General features: G+C 38.3%; 1 protein-coding gene and 1 long non-coding RNA gene across 2 annotated transcripts in view; one reads left to right on the forward strand and one right to left on the reverse strand.

Annotated features, from left to right (window-relative positions):
• Window positions 1–1,875: 1,875 nt before the first annotated feature.
• LOC134208771 (uncharacterized) lies at window positions 1,876–2,426 on the reverse strand. Its single transcript, XR_009978695.1, has 3 exons — window positions 2,363–2,426; window positions 2,087–2,302; window positions 1,876–1,925 (listed from the first exon to the last, which is right to left on the reverse strand). It is a non-coding gene; the product is annotated as an uncharacterized LOC134208771 (long non-coding RNA).
• Window positions 2,427–7,945: 5,519 nt separating this feature from the next.
• The window catches only part of LOC134205565 (probable serine/threonine-protein kinase DDB_G0282963), a 599,905-nt gene continuing 584,382 nt past the window's right edge, over window positions 7,946–23,468 (forward strand). Inside the window, exon 1 of the mRNA XM_062680901.1 lies at window positions 7,946–9,659. The gene's annotated coding sequence lies outside the window, so the exon portion shown is untranslated. The remainder of the gene's footprint in view (window positions 9,660–23,468) is intronic.

Raw genomic sequence — 23,468 nt, forward strand, 5'->3', positions numbered from 1 at the left:
TCCAAGGGGTTATTCTGGATGAATTGCGGAAGTATTCCGTAAGAGTTCCGTCGAGATCTTCCGGGGGGAACTCTTGGAGGAAATCAGGGAGGGATTTCTGAAGGATTTTAGAGGAAAACTTTCGAGGAAAATTTCCGGAAAATACTTCCGAAGGAGTTCCGAGGTAAACGTCCTGAAATTTTTTGAAGGGAACTTTCGGAGGAATCTGAAGGAACTTCCGAAAGATCTTCACCTGGGGGATCATCTGCAAAATCTTCGGTGCTGAACATCCTGGGGTTCGTTCGGTGTGCAATTTCCGCAGAAATTCCACGAGGATTTTCTGGAGGAATTTCAGAAGGGTTTATCGGAGTTCTTCTGGAAATTCTTGGAAAAATCAATTAAGAATTCCTGGGGGAATTAAATGAAGATCCAATAGAGAGGTTTCCGGAGGAACACCTAGAGAAACTTTTAATTACATTTCCCGGGAATATGTAAAAAAAACTCATAGAATATTTCCGAATGAATTTTGGGGAATTTTCCGAAGAAATACTTGAAGAATTTCAGGCGTTATTTCCGGTGGAACAGGGAGGGGGGCATCAGAAAGAGCTCCGGGAGGAACCCTCCGGAGGAAATCCGGAGAGAACCTTAGAAGAAATTCCTGGTGAAACCTCCGTAGGAATCACTGGGATAGTTCCGGAGTAGAACTTCCGAAGGAATTCCGGGGAAAATTTCCGAAGATATTCCTGGAGGGATTTTTCGCAAATAGAACGACACAAGCTTTTCCAAGCGGAAAATCCTGGAAAAGACGATAAAATCCGCACAAGATATGTCGTTGATTTAGCGGGATATGTAGTCTTTTTAGGATTTTCAGCCTGGAAAAACTTGTATTGTTCTCCTGTAAAGAATTTAAACCAGGAATTTGATAGTAGTGTTGGAGAAATTCCCGGGAATATCAGAAGAATTTCGTGGATAAATTTGCTGGAAATTTCTTGATGGTTTCCTGTAAGAATCGTCAAAATAATTCCAAATATGATGTGAGACCACCACGGCGACGCTGCGTTACCGCTTTTTCCCGGTGCATACCTGCGTTCTTTTAACGCAGCGTGAACGTTGTGTTGAAAAGACGCTATGTGGGCATTGAGCCTTATATGGGGTCTTATGTGGGTTACTCCGTAACACACCATGGGAAGCTTATTTCTATTGATTTTGAACACTGATGAAGTAACTCGAATAGCTCCAGAGAGCCACATTGATGAATTTTTGTAGTTCACTACTACTAGATTGTCTGTGGGAGGTAAACGAAGATTCTTATAGTGGTGTCCACATGCCACTTGTCACTACAATTAAAAGAGACTATCAGAGCCAGATCATGTTTCTTTCACCTCTCGAGGAACATTAAATGTATTCTGAGATATCTGATGCCTTTGATGCTTTCCGTCGACACGAGAGATCTAAGCTTTTCGAAGAGTACTTTGAAGAGTCTTTAAAAATCAGCTCAAGGTTAAAAAACGTACTAACTACTGAATAATTTCAATCTTTTGAAAAACGGTGATATTGCACATAGTCGATTACTTTATCTGTACAACTGGTCTGTCGACTAAAACATTGTGCCATCAGAATGGATATTCATTGTATTGTTTGCATTTGAAAATTATTATAGAAAATCATCTTTTTAAGAATCAACTTTTGGTCAAGCAACAAGCATAACTTGGAGATTCAACAATGGATCCTTCGTTGTTTACAATGGATTATTAAAATACCGCGTCTTTCTGTGATGAACAGTTTTTAAAATGCTACGGGGTTTTCGGGATCAATAATATGCGCATGCAACACCGGCGACCAACGCAACACAGGAGGTTAAAAACTTTCTTTCCTAGTACAGTCATGTTACTAGTATGGTGATTGAGATGTTCGGTTTGTTGCAAATCTTCGGCCAAATCTTCAAACTACAAATAAAAAAATATTAGTAGCTATTCACAAGGGAGCGATCTATTAGAGCTTCTTAAATAATTATCCAATCATTCTCGTACTACAATTACTCAGCTGTTGTCTACCCCTGAGAGTCAAGTCTTGCAGGGAATTTCGACGGAAATGCTAGAGAGTTTACCGGGAATATCAGGAGAAATCTCTGGATGAATTTGAGGGGAAATGATGGTTTCTTGTTAGAGTCGCCTAGATTATAAGGACAGGACTTTCAGAAAAAAAAGCCAACGCACTCAGAAGCAAATATGTCCCTTTGAGAATCCTATCGGCACGGAATTTCGCATTCTTCTTTTTCCGCTTGATTTCCAGCAACCACAATACTGTGAAAGTGTTGAAAATTCTGTTAAAAAAAGTATAATATATATATTTTTTTTATTTACAATTATTTACAGCCACTTACCAGCTTGATGACATTTTGCCAAATTGACTTACGACAGAGGACAGAAAATGATTTATTTTTCGCCTACTTTCTGTATTACGTAAGGTCAAAATTACTTTGGTAATTAGACCAAGTTTTCCTTGAGCATTTTCCTTGAGAACTGCATACTAAGCTTTAGTAGCTGAGCTATAGAAGCTGTAAATCTACGACGGGTGGAACGAAGATTGACGACGTTACCACTCAATTTGGCAACTCTTCCGGTTGCCATCTACTGAGAGATGAGAGAGGTAGGGTGGGTTCTCATTTTTTGCCCACGCTCAAACCGCTGAAACCTTAGTTACAGGTTGTCGGAGTACACGGTGGTTTCGACAAAGGACAAAATTATTTGCGGCGGAAGCTGCAAGTTCAATTTGGAACCACTGGTTACAGATCTACATCGTTCACATTGTCAGCTACAGGCAAATCCGGACCCAACGAAAACCTTCACCAATATCCAACTCCGTGGTACTTATGAGGGTGTCGCTGAGTCGGGGCCTCTCGTTAAGCAAGTACTACACCAACACTTCCTTCCCCTCCCAAATTACGGTGAAGATGGGCGTGGCCAGGAGTAGTAGTCCTCATGCTTTTGTGATTTTTATCCTAGATTGAAATCAAAGACCACACCCATCTTGATTTCTGATAGCAATCTGAATAAGGATTTCAAAAGAAAAACATGAGTATCACTAGTGTCAAATCTACGAAGTACACTGTTGGTGTTGGTGTTGGTTTGCGTGGGAGAGCTATCAGATTCGTCAAATCGTCGTTTGAATCTTTGTTTACAAAAGCAGATAAGTCGTTTTGAAAATTTTGTCTTGAATTACAACAAATAACAGTTTTTTTTATCACGGTGGCTTCTACACGGAAGAAATAAACTACCCAATAGTGAGTTCAATTCACTCAACCTCGATCATCCGTACGGGAAGCCAAAATTGAGTAAATGGGGTCGAAGTAGCATAGCATAGCATAGCATAGCATAGTTACAGTGTACTTCGTAGATTGGACACTAGTGATACTCATGTTTTTCTTTTGAAATCCTTATTCAGATTGCTATCAGAAATCAAGGTGGGTGTGGTCCTTGATTTCAATCTAGGATAAAAATCACAAAAGCATGAGGATTACTACTCCTGGCCACGCCCATCTTCACCGTTACTTAGGAGGGGAAGGAAGTGATGATGTAGTACTTACTTAATAACGAGAGGCCCCCGACTCAGCGACACCCTGATAAGTACCACGGAGTTGGATATTGGGGAAGGTATTCGTTGGGTCAGGATTTGCCTGTAGCTGACAATGTGACCGTGGTAGATCTTACACCGTAACACACCACGCAAATGTGTCTACCCAGCGTTACGGATGAGTAAATGGGGTCGAAGTAGTTTGCCTTTACTCCAATATTAAAAAAGTACCCAACGGAAAATTTATTTACCCAAATGGAGGTTTATTTCACTCAATTTCGACCTCAGGTAATAAAACTCGAAATTGGCTTCCCGTATTAAACTGGCGTCGTTGGATTGTTTCGCTCTTTTGTTTTTAACAACAGAAGAAAGAGTGGATGAAAGAGAAGAGAAAAAATAACTCAAAAGTAAGTTTTAAAAACTCAACGCTGGGTACTTTTTTTCTTCCGTGTATGTTCTGTTACAATACGACATATTGTTGAGTCGACGTCATCTGGATGTTTGATGTTTAGCATAAGTTTGGTGCTGTTGGTGAACATCCGTAACTTATGTTTTCCAATCTCGACAAGCCCTGTAGAATGAAATATTATATAGGGTTGGTGTACCAATTGTCGCCATACATAAGAACAACTATTTTTTTTTAATTAGTAAAAGGCGTGTGGGTGGACTTTATATATCAAGCAAAAGGTTTTACTTCCTGCTCCTTAGAACAGCTGTGAAAACTACAATAAAATTTGTTATAACCGTCAAAATTGATTAATCCATAATAGCAAACGCATGCACCAGTCATGGCACTATTCTTAATTTTGGTTCCTTACTTAATTTGGGCAAATCCCATTGTTTTCTTATGGAATTGGCCAAATTGGGACCACTAGTGCGACAACTGGTGCAAAGGACGTCAAAAATTAAGCAAAATCAAATTTTACAATTACGCTTTGCTTGTTTTGGAGGAGATCAAAGGTGTTATCGTATCATATGAATACGGTTTATCGATATGAACTTGGTTTTAGGTGATTTGATTGGCCATTTGGCATATAAAGCACTAGTGCTAAAGCCACAACTGGTACATCTAACCTATAAGCCCTGTATAATTTAAAACATAAGTTTTTTTTCCAGGATCATGACCATAATCGAACAAGAAGAAATTGCAGAGCTTTTCTTTATAAAGTTCCGGCATTCCTGATTTTTATACAATTGGAATTGTATCCTTTGAAACCAAACCAACATCAAGGTATGATAATTTTTTCCTGTAGGTGACCAACATCAGTCTACTGCCGTCCGCTCCGGACGTAGGAATACGCTGGGCCCTCCTTAGTCGTGCGGTAAGACGCGCGACTACAAAGCAAGACCATGCTGAGGGTGGCTGGGTTCGATTCTCGGTGCCGGTCTAGGCAATTTTCGGTTTGGAAATTGTCTCGACTTCCCTGGGCATAAAAGTAGCATCGTGTTAGCCTCATGATATACGAATGCAAAAATGGTAACCTGGCTTAGAATCCTCGCGGTTAATAACTGTGGAAGTGCTTAATGAACACTAAGCTGCGATGCGGCTCTATCCCAGTGTGGGGATGTAATGCCAATAAGAAGAAGAAGAAAAAGAATACGCTAAATGCAAAATATTCAATTTTTTAATATTGTGAATGTTTAACGCTGATGGGATCGTTACTGGTACCATCGTTGCGAATGAACTGCAGTCAAACGAACGAAAGGTGGAGCCAGCAAGTCGGTGTCAATGGTACCGACCGACAAAGGGGCAAGGAATCGGTCTCCATGACAATCTGGTACTGATAACGGGATTTCCGGTCTTCGCTACAGAATCGGCAGAATGACCGGAACGAAGCATCGAACACCCAAACATCATGGCACCGAAAGCTAGCGGTGGAGAGGCAGCGCAAATGGCGGCAACGACGACGGCTGCTACGGTCAGTGGCAGCAAGGCTCAGAAAAAAATTGTCATGGGACAAGCATCCGAAGTGGAAACCACGGAGGAAGGAAAGCCTTGCCATCTACATTTACAAAGTGTTGAAGCAAATGCACGTTGGCACTAGCCAGTGTTGGTAAAAACTCAAAATCTCAAAACTCATGGATGATTCAAACCAAGCGTGAGTTGAAACGCACCCAACTCAGCACCTAAAAACTCATGGATGAGTTATATCATCCATTTGAATCATCGTAGGTTTTCTTTTGTTCTCCTTCGTTAAAAACAGTGAATTGACGTTTGTCGCATAGAATATTAGACACTCTTTTATGTATAAGCAATAAATTGTCCCCAAATTATTTTCAAATGCGTTTTTAAACCAAAATGATTTTTTGGCAAATGAGTGAAATGATGCGTTTTAGCATGAAAAATTCAAGCGTGATGCATTCCTTTAAAATCGCAGGCGATTTCGTTCGCACGGGAGCGCTCGTTGATTGAGATTTATGAGTGATTTTACCAACACTGGCACTAGCATATCTTCGAAGGCGATGACCATCATGACCAGCTTCGTAAACGACATCTTCGATTCTGATAGCACCTGTCTGGCGCACTACAACAAACGTTCAACGATCACCATCCGTGTGATTCAGGCCGCCGTCCGCATCCTGCTTCCGGACGAGCTAGCCATACCGTCTCGGAGGAAACCAAAGCCGCTATCAAGGACACCAGCTCCAAGTGAACGAGAAAGAGGACTTAGATTCACCCAAAACGGTTCTTTTTCAGGGCCGCAGCCGTGCTCAAAGAAAAGAGGAGTTTACATACCGCGCAAGCAGAAAATCAGAATTTTGAAGAAAAAAATCCCCAATTATTTGAGGTGTCATCCATATGAATTCATTTTTCCAGCATCTCCCTCCAACGGATGCTTTCACGTATTCATTTTTCAATTACGACATGACTTCCTTAAAGCGTCATTTTAACGTTGGCGAATAAGAAGAAAATATACTCGCCACAAGACGATCAATGCTGAAGAATTTGTAATCTCCAATCTTTACTCGTCAATTCGGAAGAAGTGTTTCAAGAATTTGAAATGCTTTTGTCATTAAAATCAACACTGTATTTATTTAGCACTTTGTTGATGCTTTTGAAGCAGTTGTATTTTTGACAAAATCTAAGAAAATGATGGCAGCTGTGATAGTTTGGTTTTGGTACATAAGAATTGTGGTGGCCCGGGGCCACGCCAGCCCCCTCCCTAAATCCGGCCCTGACTACTACCGAAACAGCAGAACTGCAACCTCTCCAGGCTGATTGAATTAGTTATCAATATTTAACGCGGTTTTGAGTGGTCTAACTTTTGAAAAGGAATGTTTGCGCAGCTGAAGGCTTCTCCCAGTTTAGAATATGACACGTTTCGCGCATCAGTATATCGTTAACAATCACTGACGATGCTTCCATGCGTTTTAGCCTCTTGTGCCTTCTCGTCTTCCTTCCACTTACCAGTTTTTAACGTAACGGTGCGTAATTAAATGTCTCTTGATGTTATTTTCCCGTGAATTGTCAAGGAATTGCAACATCAGTACAGCTACTGATAGCCCAGCGCATGCAAATCTTTCTTCGTTTGCTAGTTTATAGGGTTTGCATAATATATCTTCACTGCTTTATCCATTACTCAAAAGAGTACGTTTCAAGTTTACTTAATTTGATTATTAATTTAATTTCGCTAATTTACACTATCCCCAGTCAGAACCTAGCATAAAAAAAACACTTGACTGCAGCTCGATAGTCACTCGATGATCTTTCGCTAAGTCGCCATTATTTAGAATACATTTCCAGTACAGCCACTGATGTCCTAGGACCGCAACCGCAACTGCCATTTTTGTAATCAATCCTTTCTTCACATAAAGTTTTGGTCCTGAAAAGAACAGGTTTTGCGCCACCAAATGATGGTCCCCTTATCCGTAAATGTTTAAAGAAGCCAATAAGTCTGAATACTGATATTATTTTATGAACCATTCAGCTTACAGCATATCTTTGAAGATTGCTTTTAAAATTTAGTGTGTGGTAGCGCCAGAGCGAATACTTAATCTCACATTCCTTGCTGTGGAGATAAAACCAAACAAAGCGTGAGTAATTGCATAGATGCAACCAATTTCCTCTCTCAATGCAATACTCTCTCTCTCTCGTATTCACCATTGCACAATCTTTATCTCACCGTGATTGGAAAATAACAAAAAACGCCGTGCATTCTAGAGTCCAGAATCATAACAAACTAATGCATGCCGGTTGCCCCACTCTCGTTTCCAACATTCTCTCCCGATTTTCGCTCTTGCTGCTCATTTTTCCCACGCTTCTGCTCCGTCCGTCCGCCTTTTTTCTCTCGTTCGATGAAGCCCCGACGGCGACACGATTTCTCACACACGCAATCCTCGCCGAGCGGAGTCCTTCTTCTTTCACCATCATGGCGTACGTACCCATTCGGGCCACACACAGTCAAGTCGTCCCTTGCGTGTGCAACGCTCCGTCAGTCTCGGTACACAAGTCTAGCCGTTTGGACGTGTGTGGCGTAAGCCTTTCTCCCACTGAAGTTGGACGGTCATTGGGCGCGGATAACCGAGTGCTTGGTGCTTTGGCTCACTTCATAAACAGGTTCCCTCTAATCGATTTGGGACCGCTTTGCCTTCTCGCGGCTAACGTTGGCAGATATTTAGAACGACGCCGCTGTGACAACTGTGACCAATTGTGAAGGTGAAGGTGGATTATATGTGAGCTGGAAGAATCCTTTACCGAAGATATTGCAAAGATTAAACGAAGCTGGGTGAAGGGAAGATCTGACCGGTGCGATAATGATGCTCTTTCGTGCGGCGATGTTTGTGGTCAAGGGAAGATCGATGTGAAATAGCGAAAGGGGAAAAAAGAACGAGCGTCTGTGGATGAAAGTGAGGGCAGCAGTGAGACGAGTTAATTGGTGTACTGATTTAATCAGCTGTTGTGTTTTGGAAAACGTGGAGTTAAACGTATCAAGTGCAGCAGGCAAACAAAGGTGCGACGGGCAGAGAAGAGGAATGTGAATATTGTATATAATTTCAATTAACAAAATAGTTTACAAGATTGCTCAGTGAAGTTCGACAAGGCGGTTGAACAAGTGCGGAACAAATTAAAAACTACAAAGCACCCGTAAGCGGGCATTTTTGGGAACGTGAAATTCCGAGATGTTTCATTAAACCAGCACCGAATCAAGGTTGAACTATTTCAACGATCTAATGAAAGGAAGCATATTGTCAGACTTAACGAATTAAACGAGTTTGAACGGTGTTTGAGGAAGGAAAAACTTTGATGCACTCATTTATGCACATAAATTGTTCGAGATCCGAGGAATCTATCCATTAGCCAGTGCGGCAAGATATTTCGTTATGTTGTGGGAAGTTGAATGAAAGAAGGTACAGCGGAAAAACCTTTACGCGCGCTTAATAGTAAGCAAATGTAGAAGAAAAGAAGACAGAAACTTGAAGGCAGTGAATTTAATCAGCTTCAACAATAAAATAAAACCACCTCGTTAAAAAGGAGGCAAATAGAGAAAAAAAATACACAAAGTACGATCACCAGATGAAGTGAGGAGCAGTTTCATTCGACATTCATAAAACAATGATATTTAAACATGACCGTAAAATATGCAAATAGAGTTTCATAATAGAAAGAAGGCAGAAAGGAAAACACACGTCACACAACTGTCGAGACCAGTTCGCTTGAGAAGAACGGCAGCCACGGCGACAGACAGCGGAGGGAAGAAGGCTATTGATTTTCCGTGTCAGCCCCCACTGGTGTGGTAGAAGAGTTTCTTACATCTTTCGCTGGGAGACGTTGAAAGTCGTTTGATCTTTATCACAAAAGGAAGTCGGCGCCGAAGAATCGTGATTAGTGCAAGCGTGTGCCGGAACGGAATCGCAGTTCGATAAAAATGATTTATTCTCTATCCTAGACGATTGGCGGAAAGTGTGATCGTTTCTACTTGATTGCAGAGCTGGGACAGTGAATGTGGGGACGACGGTGCAGTTGAGTGTGATTAAAGAAGAATGAATATTTTTGTGCAGTGAACCATATTAGGAAGTACAATCAACCGTTTGTTCGACAGGAAACCGATAGCTTCGCATCACCTTTTCTTCGAGTTGCATAAAATGGATCTTCTTTTTATTAAAAGGTAAGAAAGTTTCGGGCTTACGCAATCCGTTGCCGCTGAGTCGAATGGAAATGAAACGACAAAGTATGTATATCGAAGTTTCAAGCAATTGCCGTTTCTACGAAACGGAGCGTGGTAAAATGTCACATCAATTATGAATCCAATTAGAGTGCTGCCTTAGCGTTACACTTGCATTACACAAGGCAAGAGGGCATGGGCGGGTTCTATCAATGGGGAATGTAAAAGCGTTAAAGGGTAGGTGGTTTGGGTTTTTATTGCTTGAAGAGATGATTAACTATGCATGTAGACACAAGTACTGCATACAGGATGCTAGTGCCATGCATTCAAGTGTAGTAAAAAGTACAAACATGAGCTACAAAAGCACACGGTAGCGAAATGTGCAGTGAGTGGTTATATTACTCGATAGCTTGACTTCAATCCCTGTAGCTACGTACCGGTTATGATTGTCAACTTCAGTATCTAGATTTGAAGTGAACACCAAGATTTTTAACTGATTAAAATGCTGCGAAAATATTTGAGTAAGGGAGAATCAGATACAGTAGAATTATCGAGATTTGAAACAAATCTTAAATTGTTCATTGACTTGATAGTAGCATTTCTGTGCGCTGTCGCCACCTAAGTTTTTCTCACGCAACCGCCGACGTTTTTGGGTCAACATGACATCGACCGTAATTGTGTCACGCCAATGGCTTATTACGCAATTGATGAATATAGTTTTGCAATAGTTTTCCATGCAGGCGTTTTTGGACGTTCTTACAATTCCTCATAGTGGTCAAATTTTTGTAAAAATCCGTTTATTATAGATGGTGCGACGGGTAGAGCTCAAGAAAGCTTTAAAGTTTACTTTTCTCAGAAGAGGGCAGCATTTACAAGCTTAAAATGATTTACGCAGTTTTGAGTTCGATTCACACAAAACGGACCATTTCTGGAACAACATATAATATGAGTCAACAACTATCGAATTTCAGTTTCGAGTTCAATTTGAGTTTATATCTCTCAGAGAGCTGTCGGAAATCGGACCTAACCTCAATGATATTTTTGCTTGTTGAAATGAAAATTCAGCTTTTTCATACTTATTCAGAGGCATTATCAATTGTTTCTATGAAGAACTAAACAAAGTACGCGAGGTCCTTCGTAGCTTATCAAACAAACCGAGCTCCAATCCAACGTACTAAGGTTCGAGTCCTATCGAAGTAAACTGGTTACTTCCAATACATTTTTCAAATCAAAATCTTCCAAATAATATTCACATCGGAATTTTTCAGAACACTGTAAAATCGTAACTAAATGACTTTCAGCGTGCATTGTAACTGGCGAAGCAAAAAGCGCTGCCCGTACCAGTACCAGTGGTTCAAGAGTGTAAACAATTTGGAACTAACTTGCCCGGGAGTTTCTGCTAGTCCCAAAAGGGGACTTGTCGAAGCCCCAAGCCAAGGAGTCTATAAGGGGCCGTCCAGAAACCACGTGGTCATATAGGGGGGGAGGGGGGGGTTTGGAAAATGACCACGATAAGCCACATGGGGGAGGGGACTAGCTCCCGAACCACGTGGTTTTTTAACACGAAAATTTTTGGTAAATAACAATAGCGGTGTAAAAATACAAATCATCAAAATTTAATGATTTAATCATTAAACGCAAAGCGCATCTTAGGGCCGATGCCCACGTAGCGTCTTTTCAACTCAGTGTTAAAAAGAATTTAGCATTAAGCATCGAGAAAACTCGGTAACGCAGCGTCGGTCGCAACGCCGATGCATATCTGAGTTATTTGGCCAACTTAGCTTTAGATCCTATTTCCATAAAAAAAAATAAACGAAAAAGCAGGTTGCGTTTCAGTCTCAATTTTCACCAAAAAAAAAATGGGGAAGAAAAATGAAAAAATATTTTTTAAAAATTCCGCCGCAGATGGTTTTTGGCATCACGCCGCCGACATTTTTGCATCAGCGGACTACAGCTACAATTTTGAAAACTGTTTATGTTTTTGCAATAATTCAAGAAAAATCTTCAAAAGAATGTCTTGTGGATATTCAGGAAAAATCCAGTAAAAAAATTTCCTGTAAAAACTTTGACCTTACTTCATACAATCCTGATAAAGTGCTAGCATTCCGAATGTTTTTGATCAATTCTCTCTGGAAAATTTTGCTTGTAAATTTTGCTACAAATTGGTCATGAAAAAAAAAACAAAATATCGCCAGTGTAAATGCCGAAAAAAATTCCATGTAAATTCTGTCTGAAAATTCAAAACAGTCTCGTGGGAAATAGGTACATATAATTTTCGGTGGAAAAAATGTTCATATTTTCATTTTTTTTTTACATTCTAATGAATTGCTTCGACAAGTTCTTCCGAATCTTCACCAGAAATTCTATTTCATTTCCAAAATAAGTTTTTCGAACATTTTAGGGAGTGCACTTCAAAATGTTTAGTCTCCAGTTAGCCTTACGAGCAAAGGCATAGGATTGCCAATCCGGAGATGACGAGTTCGATTCTCGTTCCTGTCTAGGATGTTTTCGGGTGTCAAACATTGTCGACACCCTAGGTATAATGTATCCTTCGTACTTGCTACACAAGATATATAATCGTACAATTGCTGGCATTTAAAACTTTCAATTTATAACTGAGGAAATGCTAATAGAATAAACTAAGTTGAAAAGCAGACCAACTTCCAGTTGGAATATGGAGCCATAGAAGAAGAAGAAGACTCTAAATTTTTCAAGAAAAAATCTTCTGATTTTTCATGAGAAATTAAATAGCCAATGCCACATGAAACACTTTGATAATTCCGTTGATTTTTTGTTTTTGGATTTTTTTTCAAATTTGGAATTTTGAATTCTGAAAATTTTGTGAATTCTATCACATTTTTTTAAATTTTCCAAGTATTTTATTTTTCGAGGCATTATCATTATTTCCATGGAAGAGTCTATGGATTATCTTCGAAAAATTCTTACGATTTTCAAAGAATAAATCTTTAAAATTCTCATGGTTTTTGTTTTTTAATTTGCACCAAAATTTTTCTTCCAAAATTTCATGGAAATTCATTCTTCTTCGGAAAGTCATTTTGATTTCTTTGTAGGTTCAGCTAAACATTGCTTTAAATGTTTACCATGCAAAGAAGCACAAGAAATGATTTAAAAATTTTAAGGAATTTTCACATCAGAAGATTTTTTTTTGAAAAACGAAAAAAAATTTCCATTGGAAATTTAGAATTATCTTTATCTAATCTTTAGAGATTCTGTAAAAAAAGTAAGCTGGATTTTTTTTCTAATTTATACCGGAAGTTCTTCGGAATTTGATGTTTATTGGAATTTTCATCGTAAATATGCATTTAGGATCCTTCTACGGATTCTTCTAGTTCTTCAAAATTTCTACCGAACCTTTTTTAGGAACTTTTCCACAGAATTTCGAAAAAAAAAATCGTTGAAATACTGAAGATTTTTCCGTGGAGACTCCGAAGAATTTCTTCTAACTATTCTGAAGGGTTTCCCTTGCAACTCCAGAATAATTATTCTTGAAAATTAGGAAGATCTTGGAATTTAAAATTCATCCAAGCAATACATGTAGGCAAATATTTAGGATTAAGAAGCCTAGTTCTTATGATATTGAATAATTAGGCTAATTGATCGAAAAATTTAATAATGCACCTAATTAGAACATTTAGGTGCATTTTTAAATTTTCCGATCAATAATGCACAAAACTCTAGTAGTGCGTATGAAAAAGGTTATGACATAGAGAAGTTTGCATTTAAAAAATCAACATGAAATTCTAAATAAAATGCTTAGAACTAAGAAGAGTCCGGCGATATGAAAAAAAGTGGAAGTGTTCCAGAAAAAAACACTCCAATTCCTAAAACAATCTAGGGTGATAAATAGTGTTATAATAACGATTGAAATTGAATTCCAAAACAAATCTCAACCCTTTCATGACGGATGGGTCATATATGCCCAGCGTTTTAGATTATCTATTAAATCACAAAGAGAGCTAGACCACCATTTTCTTCAGTAAAATTGTTCATCTAGATATTGGTTTTACAGAAAAAAATATGGGAGCTCAAATTTGACTGACCCTGAAAACTCAGTTATCCGAAACTTTGGGAAGATTTCGATTCTAAGAGCATGCAAATGAAGTTGAAATGTTTGAATCATTCTGAACACTCAGATAAGATGGGTCATCCTGAACGTTAAGCCAGTGATTGCTCTCAAGTTCAGCCCACGACTTCTCGGGTGATCAATCATGACATTTGTAATGTCCTCATCATCGGTATGTACCCAATCCGATGAAATAAGCATATGATCCTAATTTCCATTAACATGAGATCTAAGAGACAAGGTACCCAAAATTATCTTGAGTCAACATCAAGCTGCACAATGACTATGCCTTTTTGTAGGGCCTTAGAAGCACTGGGTTCACGGACTTGAATGATTAAGTAGTTCAAACATTACGACTTCCAGGACGTTTTTAAAACCTAAAAGTTTTGTATAACCTAAGTCGAGTCAAGAACGAAACACTAAAGACAACCCTACTGTTGAGGCCGAAATACGTATCTGTCAAGGTACAATCAAGTGGTGGAATTAAATGGGAAGGTACAAACTCGTCTTATGACAAGTAAAGACATTCCATTAAAAAGCTCAACATAATTTTTTTAACTAAAAAGTCTGTAGTAGCTTGTACAAATAACAATTGTCATATCAACCCAATGGACCTAATGGGATATTATATCATACATCATTCATAATTTGGTTAATTGGATAAATCGAATGATCCGAACTTCAAAATGATAATTGATCTATAATACATTCATTCTTCTATGAGTCGCTTATGAAAAGACCATTGACTGAAGCATATTCGAGATATGGAATAGAAGTTCCTTGGGAAATTATTCGAAAGACATCAGAGTGACCGAGAAAATATGTTTAGTATGGCATCATTGGATTCCACGAGTCAATGTCAAAATAAAATTTCAATGAAGAATTAGAAATGTTGAGAGATGAGCCAGCTCTAGATTATTTATTAGAGAAAAAATAGAAATTTTCCATAATAGAATTGGAAATTGCCAATAAAGAAATCAGGGTATGAGTATTAAATAAATATGGAATTACTGCAAATAATGCAAAATTTCCATAAACAGTTGAAAATTTTCCACAAAATAATAATAAATTAGCACTTGTAAAAGTAAAAATTTCAATTATGTATTTAAAAAAATCATCAATAAAGAAATGAAAAAATATAGGGATATTTTGGAAAATTTCTTAACCATTACAAATTTTTCTCGAAATTTTTATAACATATCCGCGAGTCCGCATTTTTTGGTATCCTCCTGATGCATCGAAGGTATGCGAGTTCTAGATAACCTAATACCTGATAAACATTACAACATGATAACATCATAAAAATCTTCGAAATAATGAAAATTTATAATTTCCATGCTGGGTTTTAGTTTGATTTTGAATCAGTTGAAATTGCCCATCTTCAAAATTGATCGGATTAACCATATGTTTTAGTTACAGAGGTTTTTCTTTAATTTTTGTGCTTGAAAAAAAAACCACGTGGTCAAAGGGGGGGAGGGGGGTCTGCCAAATGACCACGATAGACCACATGGGGGAGGGGTTGAAAATCTTCAAAAATATGACCACGTGGTTTCTGGATGGCCCCTAAGGTTCAGACAGACAGAAATTCATTTTTATGCATATAAACAAGAAAACACCTAAGAGTAACAATAAAAGCACATAAGAGAGTTCAAAATTGCACTTTAGGAAGATAGATTCAGCTATTTCCATCAATTCATATTTATTAGCGTTCATTTAAATGCATTGCAGCAGTTTTCGAAAAAAAAATCCAAGGGGGGATCCGATTGGGATGATCGAGCCAATTTTCAATAGCAAAAAAATAGGAAGGATTACGCGTCGAATGCAACCTGTTGCAAGCAAATTGGATAAGGCTGACTACAAAAAAGTGTGTCTAACATTTTTTTGTACACATACACATACATACATACATACAAACATACAGACATCACCTCAATTCGTCGAGCTGAGTCAATTAGTCCATAACACTATGGGTTTCCTAGCCTACTATCAAAGGTTCGGTTTTGGAGTGATCCTATTGCCTTTACGTATACTTAGTATACGCGAAAGACAAAATTGTTCGTGTTACATTGTAATGTATTTTTATTATTTCATCTACAATATAATATATGGTCAGTTTATTGTTTTTGCTAGCAGTGTTACAATACATTGTACTGTTTTTCCATAGTATTTTTTATTCGGGTACGAATCGCGCAGGATCAGAGCCTTTCTAAATATCTACTTGTAAAAAACTAGGTTTACTGCTCTTAGATTTCATCTTATAGTTCCGATATTCATCTCATGAAAAAGAGAGCAATGAAAAGGAATTTCTTATGTTTGTGATTTTTTTCAATAGTGAGCATACATGTAGGCAAAAAGAAGCGACGAAATTGGTGCTGTATTTCTTTGTTTCGCGATGATATGAATATATGCTCAGTGAGATGGAAAACGGGACAGTTCCCCTATCTGGGCTCTCAACGAAAACATGCAATTGACCTTTCCCGTCAAAAATTGTAACTTGTTTCATTGTCTCAGTCGATTCTTTGGGTTATATAAGATCAACTTTCCCAAAGACCCCATATTTTTTAAGCCTCTAATTATTTTTAAGAACGAAAACAAAAACCGAGAAGGTTCTGCACGTGTGAACCGGCCTGAAAAATTCACCCGATGTTCGTTCAAAATCGAGCCAATCTTAAAAAAACAACGCTTTTTCGATTTTTGTTTTAAATTTAAAAAATTGGGAAATCTTTAGGAAAGTCAACCTTAAATAGGCCATTTCATTCAAACTGCAGCTGGCATCTATTTTATGTATATAAGCATCAACCGGAATGGATATCTTCACATATAGAAACAAAGAAGCTTTTATTGCGCTGCATTTCATCGCTGTAATGGGCCAAACACAATTGATACGTTTGCGTGCGTTTTGACAGTTTTCTCATGGGAAAACTGTCAAAACGCACGCAAACGTATCAATTGTGTTTGACCCATAACTCTTAGTTTGTTGCCTAAATCTGTGATGCTTTCAGCAAACTCAATCTTCAACAGTTCCGTTTCAGATGAGATTCCTTGTCGTGTAAATTTAAGCTATCTTTAAGTCTGATGGAGAGTAGTTGAATTCGATGAAACGAAATCAATCGTTTTTTGGGTCGGAGGAGAATCTTTTTTCGGAGTTTATACACCCAACCGGCGGATGTTAGATTTTCTAACAATTCTGTATAAGAATCTACCAAAACCTGTATAAGAACTGGGCATATGCAAAATTGTTAGATTCTAGAGGAATTCCAGGACCAATTTCTGGAAGATTTTCAGGAGGACTTTCTTGGGTGAATTTACGGACGATCTCCAGGAGAAACTGATTTTGGAGCATTATCAGGAGGATTTGCGAGGATTTAAAAAAAACATTTAACAAATCCTGGAGGATTTTTAATACAAGCTGCTTATTATATACTGATAAGTATTAATCACCCGCGGAGGACAGTAGAATAAGGGTTTTCGGAGAGTTGTTGAAATGCGTGTTAACGCTTGGAGGGTTGCGATCAAAAGAGGCCGACAAACGCCGGACCGTTTATTAGGTAGGGTATCGGTAGCATCCTTCTGCTATAAACATTAATTTATAGCAGCTGCACTGAAAGTGCAGTTTAGTTAAATTTAGATACACATCAATCCTTCCTTCTTTAAGGTTATTGTTTACAATTTGAATTTGAAGGAATTATTTTCTCATATTTACAAAACTTGTTTAATCACCTTTACTGTTGAACAGGCATGGGAAAAATCAAATTTTCAAATAATCGAGGATGAGCAACACTCTCATGCGATAACAAATCCAAATTACAAATTGATAAAAACTCGCTAGCGAGTGAGAATCGTTCAACAATTGTATCTTGATTTTAGCACACTTACCATTACTTTTTGAACTTATTTCTCTACATAACAATAAAACACAATGCCAAGCATCAGAATGACCTTCATTGTTGACATTAAATTTGAATTGGGAAGGTTTAAATTTAATTGATAATTTTGTGTTTATTATCAATTGATTCCAAAATTTGAAAAGTTATCGCCAAGGAAAACTCGCCTACTTTTCACACCTGAGATGTTATCAAATGATAACTCCAATCATTATCGTGTGAGAATGATTCAACACAACCCTGCTGTTGAAAATATTCGAAATTACTTCTGTAATAGTTCTTGTACATTGTTCTCGAACGCCATGGCAGGCCATCGAGCGCCAAACTAATTACGTTCCTCCATGTTCGATGCGGCTTGACCAATCGTGATTCGATACCGGGTAATTCGCACTCCAGGAAACCCCAGAAAGATTCTTCGTATGGCTCGACTTCTTGGATCGTTTCTTGCAGTGGTGGTGGAGATGGACCAGGGTTATCGACAGTACGATCGACATGCACCACCATCCTTCGCCGCACACGGCTGCCGCATCGTCGGTGATCTTAACTTGACTTCGATGTGCCGTGGTAATCATACCGTTTTCAATCTTAATCTGTAAAATATTTTTACAAATACGTTTACGAAAATTAGCTTTCAACCATTTAGACAGAGGGTTACTGTTTCTGTACCATAACACATCATCAGCCGTCAGGCTGCCTAAAGGATCTTTACTAGGCGTTTTGTCAATACCGTTACTATATCTTGTCGACAATTTATCATTGCGGTTATCACATTTAGTTAATGGTACATTTTTATCGTTTTTGTTTAGTGTCACATTAATCATATCGATTAACAATTTAAAATAATAACATAAAACATTTCGAGAAGAAATAAATCCTTCCATCGTCATATTATTTTTAAAATGTATTAAAACTAGTACAATAAGATCCTCCTCTGCGTATAAGTACTTTGGGTCAAGTAAAAACATTCTAATTACATCTTTAACCATTCGAACTGTTCTCTCCGCCTTGCCATTAATAGCAAGATTATACGGAGGACTGTTTAAACCCCATATCCCTTGCCTCTCAAACAAATTCTTGAAGTCATGAGGATTTAATAGAGGACCATTACCTGACATTCTGGAAACCCAAATTCAGCCAAATATGCTAACAGTAGTTTCATCAATTTTTCACATTCATTTCTATTTTTCATCCAATTCGAAAGGCCATCAAAGTTCAATAAATGAACGTGATGTTTGTAGTAGAAAAATCCTTGGTGTATTCTACCAAAATGTGTTGTGGTAGGAGTCCATTTCGAGATAATCATCTGTTTTGGTTGCTCTGCCATAGTGGCAGAGGCATCACAAGCACTAACATACTTTTCTGATTCAACAACTGACTGCTCCATTGGGAATCGCAAACAAATATAGGCACTATTATCCCTTAAAGCATTGGGAACGTCAATAATTTTCCTATAGATAGGTGTGTCAAATTTTAAAACCATTTCGGCTTCATTACCTTTAATAGGAGTCGAAAAATCTTTAATGAAAGCATTAGACAACTTCGTCTTCATATATTTCATCAAACTGTTATTACGTTCAATTATGTTGTTGTCAATTACTTGATTATTGAAACTATGTCGCCAGTTGGGAAAGAAAACATCCAACCAGGTTCTCCCAAACAATATATATAATAAAATTATGGTTACTATCCAATACAAGAAGTTTCAATTTTGCCTTTATATTCCGAAAAATAACCGAAACTATAACTTCTCCAGCAATTTTCAATCGAAAACCGTTTACCACTATCAAACTATTGGAACTTTTTTTCAGGGGAACATTGAATTTAGCCAAACATAACTTCTTACCAATCACGGAAACGTCGGAGCCACTATCAATCTCCATCTGCACATTGATGCCTTGAATATCCAGTTCTAGTAAACATGGATGACTTTTGCCAATGGAGGAAACATGCTTGCACTGTAATTCACCTGGATCCGAATAATCACTCTTGTCTTTCCAACAACTCATCATATTCGACAAATTATCGTCATTTTTCGCACAGGTTTTTTTCAAAGTTGATGTTGTTGATCGGACTCCTCTTGAATTGTTCCAGCTTCGGGCACCTCCTGCGAACATATCCTCGAACTCCACAATAGTAGCACACTCGCTGATCAATTGCTGGTTGTTCATCGCTCTTCAGTCAGTTCCACCGGGTGAACCACTGCATCCAGATACCTTCTTCGCTGTTCCTGGAGCCGCACTAGTCTAACCCGTCCGGTCTGCGAACGATGATTCACACGATTGCTGTACCTATTGTAGGGTTTTGTGTTGCGCTCGTCATCACCTGAAAAATGTCTATAGCCTGCTCGGCTCTTCACTGGACCATGCCCTTGATTTGAATCTGTCATACGTTGAAAAAGGTTACCACAACTTCCAAAAATAGAAGCGATTTGTTCAAAAGAATTGTCTTGTGTTAATGTTTTTGCATTAGAAGCAGCTAACTCCCATGTAGATATCATTTTCTCGACTTGAGCTAGATTCAATTTGTCCCCATATTCCTCTAATAACTTTTGTTTCAAGGCGTCATCCGACAAGCCAATGAGAAATCGCTTTATTAACGCGAAAATGATATCCTAGTCGCTTGAACCAGGACGCAAATGTTTGTCCTTTGCGGTACGGATCAATATTCGGAGCTACGTAACACATCGTTTCTATAATTTTAAAATAAATAAAAATAATTTCAGTTGAGGCAAATATTAAACCCAAAAAATACAAATCGAAATAAATTGCAAAATATCAACGCAAAATGGCTTGCTCCAAAAAAAATGATCTAAATTCTCCTATTGTTATACACACTTTTCACAATATAGATTGATAGTCAAATACATTCATGTAACTTCACCAAAAAAAGCGAAAAAAAATCACAAAAAAAAATAAAAATCGTCAAAAAACTATTCAAATTTACACAATGCACATCCACCAATTATGCGGTAAACGATCTATTGTTCAGTATTAACACATAATGTACCTTTTCATGAACCAAACAATTCACACAATAAAATGTCATAAAGTAATTTGAAACAATGATCAATCAATGAAGGAAAAAATAATGACTTACCAATAATGAATGAACTTGTTACCGAAGCGTGGCAATGCTACCAGACACTTCGACGGTTGTACTCCAAAAATGAAATGGAATTGTCTGGCCAACCGGCTGCTCGTCGCCGATATCGTCGTCGTATTCGTCGTAATCGTTACGGCCAGTCAGCAACAATCCGGCACCAATAGAAGCGAATCCTCACGGATCTCGAGACGGAAACACAGTTGTCTACCGAAAACAGATTTCGGCACAAAATGGCCAAACAGCTGCTAAAATTTTCCTTCACCGTACCGACGGTTCTCTAAACCTTCGTTAAATTTAAAGAAAAAGTCTCGTTATTAAAACTTGAAACACTTTTCCTCCCGTAAAATCACTTTTTTTTTACTCCACTGAACACAAAATGGCGTTACGGTACAGCGAACAAAGCACACCGTCTCAGCCGCCGAAGCTCGTTATCAAAATCACCAGTTAATAAAATTGGAAAATAAAATCAATTTAATATAAGAAAAAATATCTTCCTCAAATTTTTCCTTGGTTCACATTGAGTTCCAAGCCCCTTTACGGAACTTTAAAGTCCACTTCTGCGCTCCCTTCATACAAAAAGTTACTTAAAATGCGAACTGATTAAGCCAAAACATCCCATCTTATCCGTACTTTTGGTTGCTTCGGGAATGTACTTCATGAATATTTTATGCTCTGGTTGGAGAAATCTTTTTTTAAGCATCTTTTATTCCAGGTTGGCATTATACAGAAACTAAAAGTTTGCCAAAAAACTCAAAGGTGCAGCCCAATTGGGGTGTACGCAAAGGTGATGTACGACAACGTATCTGTATGTAATTGATATTATTTGTAATTTTAATTTGTGTGTCAGTACATTGATATTTTTTTCTTCTCAAAATCTTCGTATTTACCCTCCCTTGAACCGCTTGAACTGGCTTGGCACGAGGCTTGACTTCGCGCTCAAAACGATGTGACTGCAACCAAGGTCCCATACTTCTGGTAAGAAATATTTTTGAAAGGATCTATCAATGGAACTCATATATTACATATATTTCTATTTAAGTCATGTTGACAGAACACATCTATGATGGTGCCATCTGCTTATTTCATAACGTCGGTTTTTTGCTGTTTGATTGCTAACTGAAGCTGCATTCTCATGCCGCGTGTCGTTTTGTTCAGGAGAGCGGATGCAACGCCCTCGACAGCGAGAACCACTGGAGTCCCTGTCGCGGTTACCACTGAGCAAATTCCATACCGGCGAAATTCGCGACTAACAAATTGAAATCCGCGACTGCAAGACAAAAACCGCGACAAACAAAAATAATGGCCTTAGTACATAGAAACTCACTAGGAGAGATCGACTTTGATGGTGATATTTGAGGTTATGGCTTTCAGTCTTCTTATGCTCAAAAACGGGTTTTACGTTTTTATCCGACGTTTCGGTTACATATATTGTACCTTTATCAAGGAGTTAACTAAGTCCCGTTTTATTGTTACATTGTCTTAGCATAGAACGTTTTGTCACAACTTTATGTTAAATCGCCCCCTCTATTTTTCGGTAGGGGCTGCGAAATTTGAATTTATCCGGGCACCAGGAACTATCGTGTAGTACGTTTTTAGCGCCACTTCTATTCTGTTTGACACAAACTTGAAACACACAAAACGACTCGACTCGACGAGTACGAGACACTGAAGACGGCCTTACTGTCGAGGTCGAAATACGTATCTGTCAAGATACAATTAAGTGGTGGAATTAAATGGGATTGTACAAACTCGTCTTATGACAAGTGAAGACATTCCACTAAAAAGCTCAGAATAATTTTGCGACTGTTGTAACAGCCCTGCATCCGCTATAAAGCCAGTTGTTTCCTTGGAGGCTAATAATGGAAACGCTTATCGTTAAAGCTGTGAATATCAACGGCGTTAGAATCCCATAGTGTTCTTTTCAGTACTATCGATTATGATTCCGAAGATCTGAAGATCTGAGTCTTGCAAGAACATTTCGCTTGAGTGCTGCTGTTGCTGACGACGCGTCTTTCTCATCCAATAATCGCTGCAGACGTTCCCGATATAATTACATTTTATGCAGCAAACAATTTCACAAACTGAGGCTAACACGATGATACTTTTATGCCCAAGGAAGTCGAGACAATTTCCAATCCGAAAATTGCATAGACCGGCACCGGGAATCGAACCCAGCCACCCTCAGCATGGTCTTGCTTTGTAGCCGCGCATCTTACCGCACGGCTAAGGAGGGCCCTGCTAATAGACTACCAAGTTGAAAAGCAGGCCAAGTTCTAGTTGGTATGAAGAAGAATATCTCTTTAGACGCTAGCGATACTAATATTTTTTATGCAGGACTACAAAACCAGCGCGACCGATACAGGTAGTTTACCGGCGGGGCCACTACCGATGAAAACAATACGATTGATATTCCATAAGTCGTGGCTTTTTCTGCTCGTTTCGATATATTGGTCAAACCAAGGATTAAAACTAAACCTGTTGTTGCAATAATTTTACATCTATGCTTGCGATCAACTTATGAGATTAATTAATTTACCGAAACCGATTTCTAAACTGTTAACAAATTATCAAAAGTAAATAATTAAAATTAGATATTTCAATACATTGGAAATGGAGCATTGACTCCTACCTCCCCCACCCACCAAAGCACCGGGACTAAGACCCATCGGAAAAACCTGGGGCCATTATAAAGCAGGAACTACGGAGCATTCCAAGGAGGTCAAATCTGAGGAAAACATGAGA

Source organism: Armigeres subalbatus, chromosome 1, assembly GCF_024139115.2.
Source record: "Armigeres subalbatus isolate Guangzhou_Male chromosome 1, GZ_Asu_2, whole genome shotgun sequence".
Lineage (NCBI taxonomy): Eukaryota > Metazoa > Arthropoda > Insecta > Diptera > Culicidae > Armigeres > Armigeres subalbatus.